Consider the following 12994-nt stretch of genomic DNA (forward strand, 5'->3'; position numbering starts at 1 on the left):
GTTGGTTAGTCTGGATATTTCCATTTCATTCCATTTCAGAAAAAAATTCTGCTCAGTCTTCCTTCCATTGGGAACAAACTCAGCAAAAACATAATCAATAGCAAAATGGAGCTGGCTGTGCTTTGATGCAGTCAGCTTGCACTTGTGTTTGGAGAAAGATGCAAATAAATAATGTCTTAATATCTCCCTAATAATTGATTTTAACTTTAGCATTTTTGAAATGAATCTTGCAGTTTATAAAGCTAAAAATCAAGACTAATTAGCAGTGTAATTTTCCAGCTTATAAGAGAACAAGCTGCCATGTCCTATAGTCAACACTGCTGCATAGCTAGACTTAATTTAGGTAAAGCTTTTTTTTTTCTATAATTCTCTCATACAAGGTACCACCTTTACCAAATAAAACCCTGAATATTTCTTCCTATCCATCCATAGTGAACTCACTCAAATTGCCAAACTGTTTTTTTACATATTAGTTAAAAACTGATTTCAGCATTTGTGTTTGATATGTTATGTTGCACTTGAAGTACAAAATTGTCAGTGGTCAGACATTAGCAGGGTTAAATGCCTGCCTTCTCTTTCAGTACATTTATATAATGCAGAGAAGTGTTTCCTGGTGATCTCAGGGTATTTCTGGGTTTTCATTCATCCATAACCTTCAGTCACTCATATTTAAATGATCACTGCTATGTTAAACAGAATTCTTTATGATTATTTATCATTAGCTTTCAACAAAAACTACACACTATGGATAAAAAACTAATGAGTCAGAAACTAATCACGCTTCCGCAGATTCAGAGGATTCTATCAAACAATGCCATTGGATTTTTTCCATAAATTGAACAATGATTCAAAGTAGTTTTGAATCCTTGGACAATTTCTGCAATAGTCAGTTTACGGTTTAATGAAAGATTTCTATGTATGAAAAAATATACAAAAGACAACACAGAATGACAGCAAAGATAATCCCTACAAAAATTATACTAAGACTAATTACAGAATGATGGTTTATATAGACAACATGGTTGTCAGTTCTCTAGAAAGTTTATACTGTAGTATAAATCTCCACTTTATACTGTCGTATAGAGCTCCACTTTTAGATCATATATTATGCAGTACGCTGTATAAATTCAATAAAACTTCTACAAAATAATCAAAGCAGAACACAAGTAATTATCCTTGTAGGTCAAGCATTCAATTGTTTTCTGTGAGGATTAATTAAAAAGATATCTTCTCACAATTTAAAAGCAAGATTCTCATTAATAGCTAAATGCCCAATCCATTTTTCAGTAAGGTTTTCAGAAATTCTCAGTGAGAGGTGAACAGAACTCCTAAATGAATAAGGCTAAACATTGACTATCAGAATGCTACAGTTTACAGGATTAGACACAAAAATCAATTAAATCATTCTTGCTGATTTCAATGAACTATAGCCTTGATATAGATGAACATGAAGTTTTACTCACAAGAAAAAGGAATATTTCAACTGACATTAGGCCAAACTGTTGGCTACCCCCAAGAATAGGGCTCCTGCCTCGGTCCACCATGGCTGTTCTTAATTATGTGTGTACATGGAAAAGATGCATCTCCTCTCCATCTGCTTTGCTTCTTTTCACAGTCATGACTGACCCAGAGAAAAGTATCTGTCCCTGTTTCTGGGAGGATGCTGAAATATGAACCTTGATGAATCTTCTACTGACAGAAAAAAATAGAGAAAAGGGAAAGGAACAATAGGCACAAGAATAAAAACTTGTGATTTTTATAAGCTACCATTATATAATTTTTTTGGTACCTACTTTATCAGGGGAGTTTGGACTCAATGATCTCTTAAGGTGATTCTGTGATTCTTTTCATATCTGACTTAGTAGAGCAATTGGGCAAGAAAAGTACATTCCTCATTCCACTGGATGGTTTACTTTCTTTGCCCTTCTTCCAAAGCCAGTTCTGGTAGGCTTGCTGCTTTAACTCCCTCCAGCCAATGCAGACCTTTGAGCAACGTGGAGTCAGGAGCACCACCGTGTGGCACCTGGGAAATAAAAAAAAGTTATTACAACTGAAATGATGCAGGAAAAAGGCTAATAAGGGAAAGTTGCTATAAAATAGCAAAAAACTTTTTTTTTTCTTTTTAAACATAAGCAAAACTGTTTTCTTGAGTTTAAAAAGCAATATTACATTATGTAGAGAGACAGATAGTAGATAAATTGTAGGATTCTTTCAGAATCTCAGAAAGATATGCGGCCTGTTTTATTGCTATTTTCCAAACTTTAGAGCACTGGCTTTCTTAGGGCCTATACAACATAAACACATTTAAGTTTCTGCTGTGCGGAGGCTGCTTCCTACCAGGTTAATTAATATCCCTGCTTTCGTTTCCTATCTAGCTCTCCTGCTTGCTATAGGTTACACCCCAAAAGCATACACAGTCAGGACCATTTTTTGTTCTGAGCTTGGACACTCCTCTGGCCAGAAGTGAGACATCACAGTGCTACAAACAGGTAAGTGAGTGAGGTCCTCCAGATACAGCTTGTTCAGACAACAAAAGGGAAATTAAAGCTAAATTATTACTTGTTAACTACTTATATGCTTTTAAAACATTATAGTAAGAGCAATTAGTTGCAAAGATTGAGATCTAAAAGAAATTATACTAGTAGAATATTTTATAATAGTGATAACGTGAGAAATAAATCAAATGATTTTTTTGGAGACCGGATCTCTTGTGAAAAAGTTTTAATTTGCGATTGCAATGGCAGATGTCTTGCAAGCAGGATCACAAAACCAAAACTACATTGCAGCTTTGTATCTCCTATTCACTGACACCAAGAATTCCTCCTGTTTCCTAGTTCATCTACCCTATGCTTACTATTGTATCTACATCCTAATCCCATCAATCTTTAATCAGTCTCTCTCTCACCTCATAATTTGTTATGTTATGCCTTGTTTATCGTGTTTGTCCCATCCATTTCCCTATCTCGACAGTTGAGCCTCTCACTACCTGCTTTTCTGTTTATCTAAGCTTACCATAACTGATGTGAGAGGTTGGGGGAAAAAACCCAACAACCACAATTTTAACTCTCACAATAAGAACAACTCAATTTCTCTATATTTTCCAAATTTGAGGAAAACAAATCAAACCTTGTAATTAAAATAATGAACTGTAAAAGTACTGTATTTTTACAAACAAATCTTCAGAACAGCTGCGCTATTCAAATGCTGAATTCTACTCCCCATAAAAGGTACATTTTGCTGAGAAATCACCTAGGTCCCAGCCATATGACATACTTCTGTGGGACCTTGTATTTTCTACCAGTTTTCTCTGAGGCTAAGGTGAGTTTGGCTGAGGAAAACAGGCCATAGTGCTGAAAAACATTTATGGCATGCCATTACTCCAGACAAAGTCAGAAACTTAAAACAGGAGAATAGGATGTCTCCGGAGAAAGACATCTTCATGGTTACAGTTAACCATAATCAAACTTCAATCAATAATTACTTGAATTCTGATCAAGCTTAGGGACATCAGGCTAAACTGGTGACTTTCAAATAAGCACCTGAAAGTACATGCTCAGAAACAATCATGTCCAAAAACACAAAGGGGCAATAAAGGGAGCTCAGGGGCTGGCTGGAGGTGAGCCAGCTTTTCCAGGCACAGCACAGCTTGTATTAAGTACCAGGACCACCGAGGTCCCATGCTTGTGTTCCTGCTGCAGCACACTGCTTCCCTCAGTCTTGTATCACCACAACTTCCTGGTTGTAACAGGCAATCACAAAAGAAATACATTTTTCAAGAGATTCTAGCTTTTCTGTTGGCATTCACAGCTGGGAATAGTCCTCTTTTTAATACTTTTTTCTCCTTTTAATTTATTATTTGATGTCTTTCAAGACCAGCTCACTTCCAGAAATACAGAGGTTTGCAGCATTAATAAATAAGCAAAGATTATCATCATCTTGCAGGTTTCTGACCCTTCAGAAATGCCTAGCTTTGCTGTTTAATGCAGATTATAGTGCAAATTCTTCTGCTTGTACATACATGACAAACATTTTGGGCACAGCTGGCTGCATTTTTTTTTCAAATGGCTGCACTGGCATCCCAAAATGCAGCTAGGCGAGGTCTCACCAGTGTCCTGTAGCTTCTGCTATCAACCAAACATTTAACTGTAGCTCATTATCATTTCCACAATGTTACAACAGATAGGGAGGGAAAGATTGAACATAATCCTAAAATATAACATACAGCATCTATTTCCCTTATGGGAAAGATTTCTTTAGTGGAAACTGGGGAGAGAGAATCAATTTCTCCCACATAGAATTTTTTTCCATTTCACCTTTCTCCCCAAGGATTAAATCCTAGCAATATCAAAGATTATAAAGAAAATAGAAACATATGGGCTTTTCTAATTGCTGTCCTGCTGCATCTTATTAAAATATTTAATATTTTAATTAAATACTCCTTATTTATATAGCACCTGTCTGCAGAAGCATCCTAGATGCTTTAATTATAGAGCAAAGTCTATTTTAAAGATAAATATGCGCAAGAGGAAAACAGAAATCATTAAACATAATTCAAAATAATAAATACAGTCAGTGTGCCTTGAATGCCACATTATGATTAAAATAATCCTATGAATCTAACTTTTGGAGTGCCTTTTCAAATCCCAGGAGAAAAATCTCATCCAACACACCACAGCCATGAGAACAAAGGCACAGACGGTTTTGTCAGCTTCTGCAAACAGTGTTAAAGCAACACAATTTTAAGCTCTCCGAGGAAAAGATACTGTGATTGTTATTTACATTACATTGGTGCCTAGGAGGCAAGAGCAGTCAGGCCCAGAGTTCCATTAAACTCTGCACTGTACAAGTGCAGTACAAGTCTGGTGCCAAGAGGTGAGTCCTTCCTGCCACCAAGCCTCTGACCTGTGCTGTGCCTGCTCTCACCATCAGCTCCAGTGCCTCACCAATTTCAGTCAACAGAAGAAAAAATTGCCTCTCTCAGTCAGAAATGGCAACTGCAAAATGTAAAAATAGGACCATGTCACAGGTAAATTGGAAGACATAAAATTGAGAGGAAAGAAGAAACAGAGACAAGAGATTGCTTTCACAAATTCTATCTCTGAGGCAGTGTCAAAGGCAAAACACAACTGAGATCTCTTACAGCTAAGTGTAAATCTCTGTTCCTTAGACTCAAGAGTGATTACTATAGATATGAAGAATTAAACTGCTATTAAAGCATTTAATTCCAAAGGAAAAATGAAATGATGCATAATTCTACTGGTAGCTAAAAACATGCACCCAGCAATAGATGAGCAGAATCTTCCCTTTTCAGACTGTAAAATTATGGTAGTTATTATGTTTTGTACAAGTTGTATATATGAGGTCAAATGTTCAAGCAGCTCAGCAAACCATGATGTTACAGTCTGGCCTTGTACTTGAGCAAGGAAGCATCCAGTGAACATATGAGCATGGAAAGTGAGGGCCAAGCAGTCATCCTGAGGATGTAGACCCCAGTCTGGTCACAATGCCTACTGAGCAAATACTGAATTTTTAAAATCATCAGTATTTTTCCCCAAATCCTCTGCAATGACATCTCCTACAAAACAGATTGCCTGGACTATTCCCATGCACTGGGTGATGGACTTTGTACTGTGCAGATACGTGCTGGAGGTAAACAACCAGACTTCACAGCACAAGATGCTGAAGCACTGATAAAGGGCCAACAACCTCTTGTAAAATCCCTTACAATATCAACAAACACTGCAGTTTGTGAAATATAAATAGGCTTCTGAATGAACTACCACGTGCAAAACTGAATTATTTATCTTTATATTTTATGTATTCATTATGTATATTGACATACGTCACTGCCCTATTTCAAGCCCTACAGAAAATAAGTCCTCCTGTAGTCATTCCCCAGCTTTTCTATGATCAGATCAGTCAGTTCTGGGTGACCTAGACTTTGACAACACAAGTGATGGCTCTGCAACATGTCACTCCTGCTCCTACTGCAGAACTATTGAGAGGAAAGTTGCTGTACATTATCAGTAGCACCAGGGGTCAATTTTTTGCAAGAGAGCCTTAACCCAAATTACTGGCAAAGAAAAAAAAAAATAAATTACTGCCTGTAACTAGAGTGGGACCTCATGGGAACATCCCAATACATTTGGACATCTCTAGTCTGCTCTGATCAGAAACAGTCTAGAACAGACAACCTGACAGAAGAGCCACACAGAGCAAACACTAGTGCTCTGTGACCCAGCCTACCAGGCACTACTGAAATCTGGGAATATTAATGAGGATTCATCTGGCTCTTTGTGATAAGAAAGTCATTACTGATTGACAAGAGGAGCTGGACTGAAATTCTCAGTATAAACCAGTGCCACTCATGTACAAATATTCACAAATCTAGAGATACAAGATATTCCTTTTTCAACAGTTTTGTAACTTTCACTGTTCCTGACTGAAAGTTCATAGAAATTGATAATGATCACTATCTATGTATTATAACCCAGCTGGCCTTTGATTTTGCAAGACAGTGTTTGTTGTTGTTGTTGTTTTTAAAATAATGATAACAATTTTAATATTTTCTGGGAACAATATTTCCCTCTTATTTTCAATGTCATCACAGTTGCTGTGCATAAGACAGCTCACAATCTCAGAATATGAAAATATGGATAAAGAACTCAAAAAAAGAAAAACATCTTTTTTCATTCATTTAGTGTGCACTGTCTCCCAGTAATAGCTCAGCTCTTCTTATAGCACATTTGCAGAGTTCCTCAAATCATTCAACTTAATGTATATAACATGGGTGCCTTACACAGTGACTGAGTTCCCCAGAGAATCCCCTGCAAGAAGCATGCAATAGCAAAGTATAATCTACAGCATCCAGACTAGGAGAACACCTTTGCAATTAGGCCAAATTTCTGAGTTTTATTAATTTAGACAATCTTCTTCCTGTCTTCAAAATTAATCAAAATTATGCTTCATCTAAGAGGCAAAGACTCTTTAAAGATGAAGTAATTCCAAGATATAAACTGTGGCTGCTCTACTATCTTTGGCAACAGATGGGCAACCTCAGCTTAGTATGACCATTTCCCCATGTCATCTGGAAGCAGGGTGGAAAAGAGCACAGGATAGCCATAGGAAATATGGTCTTGATTGAGACCACCCAGTCTGAGGCCAGACTATTATACTTCAAATCTTACAACTGGCTTGTGACAGAGGGGACATACTCCGTATCCTGTTCCATTTATTTGGGGAACAGGGCATTACAGTAGTGGCAACTTCATCAATTCCTCAACAACTATGTCATCAAATCCTCACAAGATTATTTTCTATCATTTTAAAATGCTGGCATATATCTTTGCACTATAGCGATGAGACATAACATTGTGCAGTGATTTCTTCAAGTTAAGTGTGCAATTGCATGACTCATCTGTTTTCCAAAGTTCACATTGTTCATATTTCAGAAACCATTCTATAGGATTATATGTCATGGTTAACAATATAGTAATTTTTACTTCACACTTTTCAACCACCCACATTTATTAAAAAATTAAAAACTCCATGACAGCTCTGCACAGCCATCAGTCCCATGAAGCACATATTATTCCATTTACTCTCAAGACAGATAATATAGAATCAAGAAATTAATTTGATTTGATTTAGTCTGCATGATTTACAGATTTAAGGTACAATCCCCCAACAACAACAAAATTGATTGTAATATGTGAAAATAAATTTAATAGACATTCACACAGCAAACCTTCACTGGAGTCACTGAGTGGTTCCTGTGCCTTCCCATTTTTCTCTGCACACTGAATGATGGTTTTACAAATACTATGTGCTCACAGTTCAGAGCAGTAATGAATTCAAAACAAACACATCAAATGCTGCAGACATATCAGACTCAAACCAATAACTACCTTGAAACATTTTTTAACTTCTGGTGCATTTTCTTTTGTTCCAGTGTAAAAACATGAACACAACACAGATGTGAAAATAATGCAGGAAGAAGTTTATGCAAAGGAGAGCCCCTGAGTCTGAATGGCAACCACAGCAACTTTCACAAACAGATTTCCAGTGCAGAAAATGATTTGTAGACCAAAGTCTCTAAGGAATGCAGAGAAGCTGCAATCTGACAGCTTTAATCTTTTGGTCACAATCTCCTGACAAAAGGACACTAAATGCCAAGAATGATATTTGATTGTAGAAGCAGCCAAAATTGGAGACCCTCATTTCTGTACATGACTTATTAAGGAAAATAAAGACCATTGTGATTTGACCCCAGGGAAAAATTCCAGCAAAAGGGAAATAGATTTTACCTGCATACATTTGGGATTCAGTGATCTGAGTGTTGAGGCAAACAGAAATACGCTGTGCAGGGATAGGACAATTGTCAGTTCTAAAAAGAGAAAATAAATAAGGTAAGAATAATTTAGAGCCAATTTATGCTTTCCTTCTCCTGTCACCAAAATACAGAGTTCAGCCTGGGATCTCCTCCACATATTCTGCAGTCCATGATCCAGAGAGATGCACAGTGACTCGTGTGCTCCACTGCCAATATGTTCTCCTTTAAATTCAGCCTTTGATACATACAATCACAGGTTGAGTTTTGAGGTGCACTGGGCTGCAGAGAATCTCCATTATTACTCTGTTGCAGAAGAAAGCCCTTGATGTTTTTCTTTTTTCTCCTCATTCTATGTGAGTGTCATTTCTGTTTGTGATATAGCCTTATGGCAACTTGTTAAACAATAACAAAATTGTATAATAATATATCAATGCAAAGAATATGCTAGTTCGCCTTACTGTCTCGTGCACACTCTAGGAAAAAAAGATAGCAATCATGAACACTACCAGACCTAGCCAAAATGGCACAAAGTACACATAACACAAGTGATCTAGCTCACTGCATTTGCAGATAATTCTGAAACTGAACTGCCAGTTAATTTCTAATCTAGTTTCTACAGATGAAAGACTTGGTGACTGGCCCCACTTATTCAAACTACAAAAAACTGTGCCAAAAATTACTATTCCACAGCTCCAGGAAAAAGAGAAGCTTAGAGATGGTAGAAAATATTTTGTCTCCCATTTTGAATTTTCAGATCTTAGAGTATGTCTTAATTTCCTCTAATTACTTCATTAGAATAATCTCCACTTGCAAAATGCAATGATTTTTAACTGACTATAAAATAATCCTTTTCTCTGGTATGGACAGTAATAAATAACACTCACAAGGAATGGCTACATTTTATTTTCTCATCAGTGCTTGGAAGCAGTTATTTTAAATTGTAAAGATCAGTGACAGAGAGGGTACTTTGAATTAACACAGATGCATTATGAATACTCTTTTTAATCTTCAATTTAACCTGTAAATACAAGCACACAATCTTGATATGTTTCTCTTATTTTGCATCTCAGTGCTAATAAAAATATCTACAGAGAAAGATGTAATAATAATAATAAAAAATCCTTTCCAGAAATGCAAAGTGACACAGAAGAGTCATAATGAGCTATTACACTGCAGAGTCTTGTTTCAATTACTCAGAAGATAAGGATGACTTGAGCACTTTGTCATTCAAATGCAAATTAAAGCCTCACTTCATATGCAACAGGATCAGGCACTGAAATCACCTGTCAGGAGTTTGAGACATAAAAGCTTCAGTGTTTAGAATTCATCATATCTTTTCCCACTGACTTATACATCTTGAGGAGACTGAACTGCTCATTCAGCCATTAAGGTCTCAATGAAACTGTTGGTCCAGCTAGAAATATTTTCATAAAAATAACAAGGAGAAGGAAGAGGGGAACTCCAATGAAATTATTTATCTTAGAATCAATAATTTTGCACTCAATGAACAAGATTTAAGGAACTACAATTCCTTATGGCTATGCTTATTATCAATCTTAGTTCAGTAAAATGTCACCACTCAAGTTATACAAACTGATTTGACTAGCATGCATTGTATTTTGGTGTAATGTTCATGGGAATAAGTTATTATCACGTATCTGAGCAACTTTAAAATCTTGCTCTTTTCCAATGGGCAATTTCTCTGAAATCAAGGCCACTCAAACCATTCACATGACAACAGCCTGTTCTGAGATGAGGATGCATTCCATCATTTTGTCAGTTGCTATTGCTACTTTTTCTATAAAAATATTTTAAATGAACTGAAACAGAAAACTGAAAACAGGTCTTTTATCCATTACTGAATGTTTCCCAAGCAGCCCTTCTACCAAAATATCCTGTTTTCATTCAAAACTGTGTACGTAGATCTTTTCACGTATTCTGTAATGATTTCAGAAGTGGATACTGTGAAAATTCAAACTACGAAATATTCTCTTATCTGGAATTTAGAAAAACATGGCCCAGTCTATCTTCAGGTGCCCTCAAGCAATTGTAGGATTTTATATTTTGTCTCCTTTATTCCAGATGATTTCTCTAACTGTTAGAAATGGAAGAAATGAAGCAAAGACAAACCCTTCTTTAATGACTCATCTTTGCTTGAAGTGTGATAGACAAAAATACGTAGGGAAATCTATACCTAATCCTTCACTCTCAGAGTCCTGAGTTATTTTTAAGTGGAAGAAAATACTTGCTGGATTTTGTCCCTCCATTCCTCACTATTGATATTATAGAATCATGGAATCACAAGGTTGGAAAGGACCTACAAGATCATCTAGTCCAACTGTCCTCTCATCACCATTACTACCACAAGCTACTAAACTGTATCTCATAGCTCCTCATCCAGATACCTCTTGAACACTGCCAGGGACGGTGACTGCACCACGTCCCTGGGCAGTCCATTCCAGTGCCTGCCCACTCTCTGAGAGAAAAAATTCTTCCTTATGTCTAACCTAAATCTGTTTGTTGCCTGAGAGAAGAGGCCAAACCCCTCCTCATCACAACCTCCCTTCAGGAGTAGTTCTGTAGAGTGCAATGGAGTGCAATAAGGTCTCCTCTGAGCCTCCTCTTCTCCAGACTAAACAATCCCAGCTCCCTCAGCCGCTCCTCATAAGGCTTGTGCTCCAGACCCCTCACCAGTTTTGTTGCCCTTCTCTGGCCACGTTCCAGGGCCTCAACGTCTTTCTTGTAGTGAGGTGCCCAAAACTGAACACAGTACTCGAGGTGCAGCTTCACCAGTGCTGAGTACAGGGGGATGATTACCTCCCTGCTCCTGCTGGCCATGCTATTTCTAATGCAGACCAGGATGGCATTGGCCAAACAACATCAGGAGAGCAGACAGATTTGAAAGCATATGTTTTGAGATTGGATATCTTTTTGGAATTATGGCCAAAACTACTCTACAAAATCCCATTTAAAATACCTGTGAAATTCAGCTATGCACCAGAACAAAAATAGGAGAAGAGAAATTGCTGTCAGTTGTATCATGACCAGCAGTGCAATAACATATTTTCAATGTCAACATTAAAAGAAAGCTTTTTAGATTAGATCTGACAGAAAAATACATTACAATAAAAATAGTATAAATGGCTTATACAGATTACTTAGGGAAACTATAGTAGAACTATACCAAAGCCACGAAGGTTTCTACTCATAATTCCAGAAATCTCAGGAGCTACCAACAGCAACCATGAAATCTATAAACTCAAGAAAAATAGTGTAACAGTTTTAATAACAAAAGCGGACTGGATTTCCTATATATCTGTTCAGGCCCTCTGATGGGTCTCTTGAAATATAGTCCATCACAAAACTAGCAATACATCCTACTGGAAGGCACAAGACACAAGAAACACCTTACAGAAAATAAAGTACTCTTTCTCACCGGAAAAGTTTTATTTACTATGATGAAGCAATACAGATAATCTTTTTATCTACATCCTGACAATCCATGGCTGCAGTAGTCCAGTCACTCCACCATAGTGGACTCTGGCTTGAGCAAGCAAAGAATTACAAAGAGAATAAAGTGGCAAGATATAGCTCTCACCATTTTCCCAACATCCCATCAGCATTAGCAGTATGCTTAGTCCAGAATAGGAGGGTAACTAATATGAGATGAGCATATTTGGATTTGACCACACTTATCTCAGTATGTGCCCTATTGAATATCTTGCAAAGTTCACACGTCATTTGCAAGAGTAAGTTCTTTCAGTTTTCATTAGAAAAAGGACAAAGTCTGTTCAAAAGAGTGTTCAGTTTCTTAACAAGTTAACAGACTTCACCAGAATATTTTCTGACTTCTATTTCATGAGGCTTGACATTATAAAATAAGCTACAAATATACTAAAAAATTTAAATCCACAAACAGTGCAAGCTGATGGCCTAGACCCTTGGAAAAAGTTATCATATACTCAGAAGCTCTGATGTGTAGTACCCCTCAGGCAGAGAAGCAAAGCTCAAAAATGCGCTGTACTATTCACACAGGTCAGACCTTACTGCAAGGGGAAGCTTTTATCAGTAAAGACTTTTAAAATCATTGTGCCTGAAGTTTTGACAGTTGTCATAAATTATGAGGATTCATGTTTCCAAACAGGCTTTTTTTTTCCCCCCCTAAAGCTACAATGAACACTGAATTTTCCACTGAGAATGAATAAGAGAGGAAGGGAAGTTCTGCATATCATGGTGTAATTAATGAAAGAAAGAGAGAGAAAGAAAGATGGAAAGAGAGAGAGAAAGAAAGATGGAAAAGGGAGAGGGAGGGAGGAAGAAAGGGAGGGAAATGAAGAATATACAAGCCAAAGAAACTCTGAATGCTGGCCATGTAAGTAAAAATTCCTAAGAAAAAAAATCAGAATATTGCTAGAAGGAAAGTAACCCTTCTTTTCTCATTCTTATGATGCTTTCTTTTTTGAACCTTTCTTAGAGAAAGACCCAGTGGTACTCCTAACAGTGCAACACTTTTAGGAAAAGACATTGCTTATTTCATGACACAATGAATAAGCCACAGAGAAACAGATCAGAACTATCAGAAAGAGTCTACAACTACATCCAAAACAGTTACTTTCCATTTTTTTCCTATACTTCCTTTACTGTTATTGAGTGCAGTGTATC

The 12994-nt window shown here is 36.9% G+C and overlaps 1 long non-coding RNA gene across 4 annotated transcripts in view; it reads right to left on the bottom strand.

The window, feature by feature from the left end:
- The window catches only part of LOC149918483 (uncharacterized), a 41581-nt gene that overhangs the window by 985 nt on the left and 27602 nt on the right, over nucleotides 1-12994 (bottom strand). For 2 of the 4 annotated variants that reach the window (XR_016465515.1, XR_016465512.1), the window contains exons 3-5: nucleotides 8307-8386; nucleotides 1794-2023; nucleotides 902-1689 (exon numbers count right to left, since the gene is read on the bottom strand). This is a non-coding gene — a long non-coding RNA (uncharacterized LOC149918483). Of the gene's footprint in view, nucleotides 1-901; nucleotides 1693-1793; nucleotides 2024-8306; nucleotides 8387-12994 lie in introns of those variants that run through there. The other 2 variants (XR_016465514.1, XR_016465513.1) reach the window with 2 other exon arrangements.

Source organism: Phasianus colchicus, chromosome 3, assembly GCF_987193195.1.
Source record: "Phasianus colchicus chromosome 3, bPhaCol1.hap1.1, whole genome shotgun sequence".
Classification (NCBI taxonomy): domain Eukaryota; kingdom Metazoa; phylum Chordata; class Aves; order Galliformes; family Phasianidae; genus Phasianus; species Phasianus colchicus.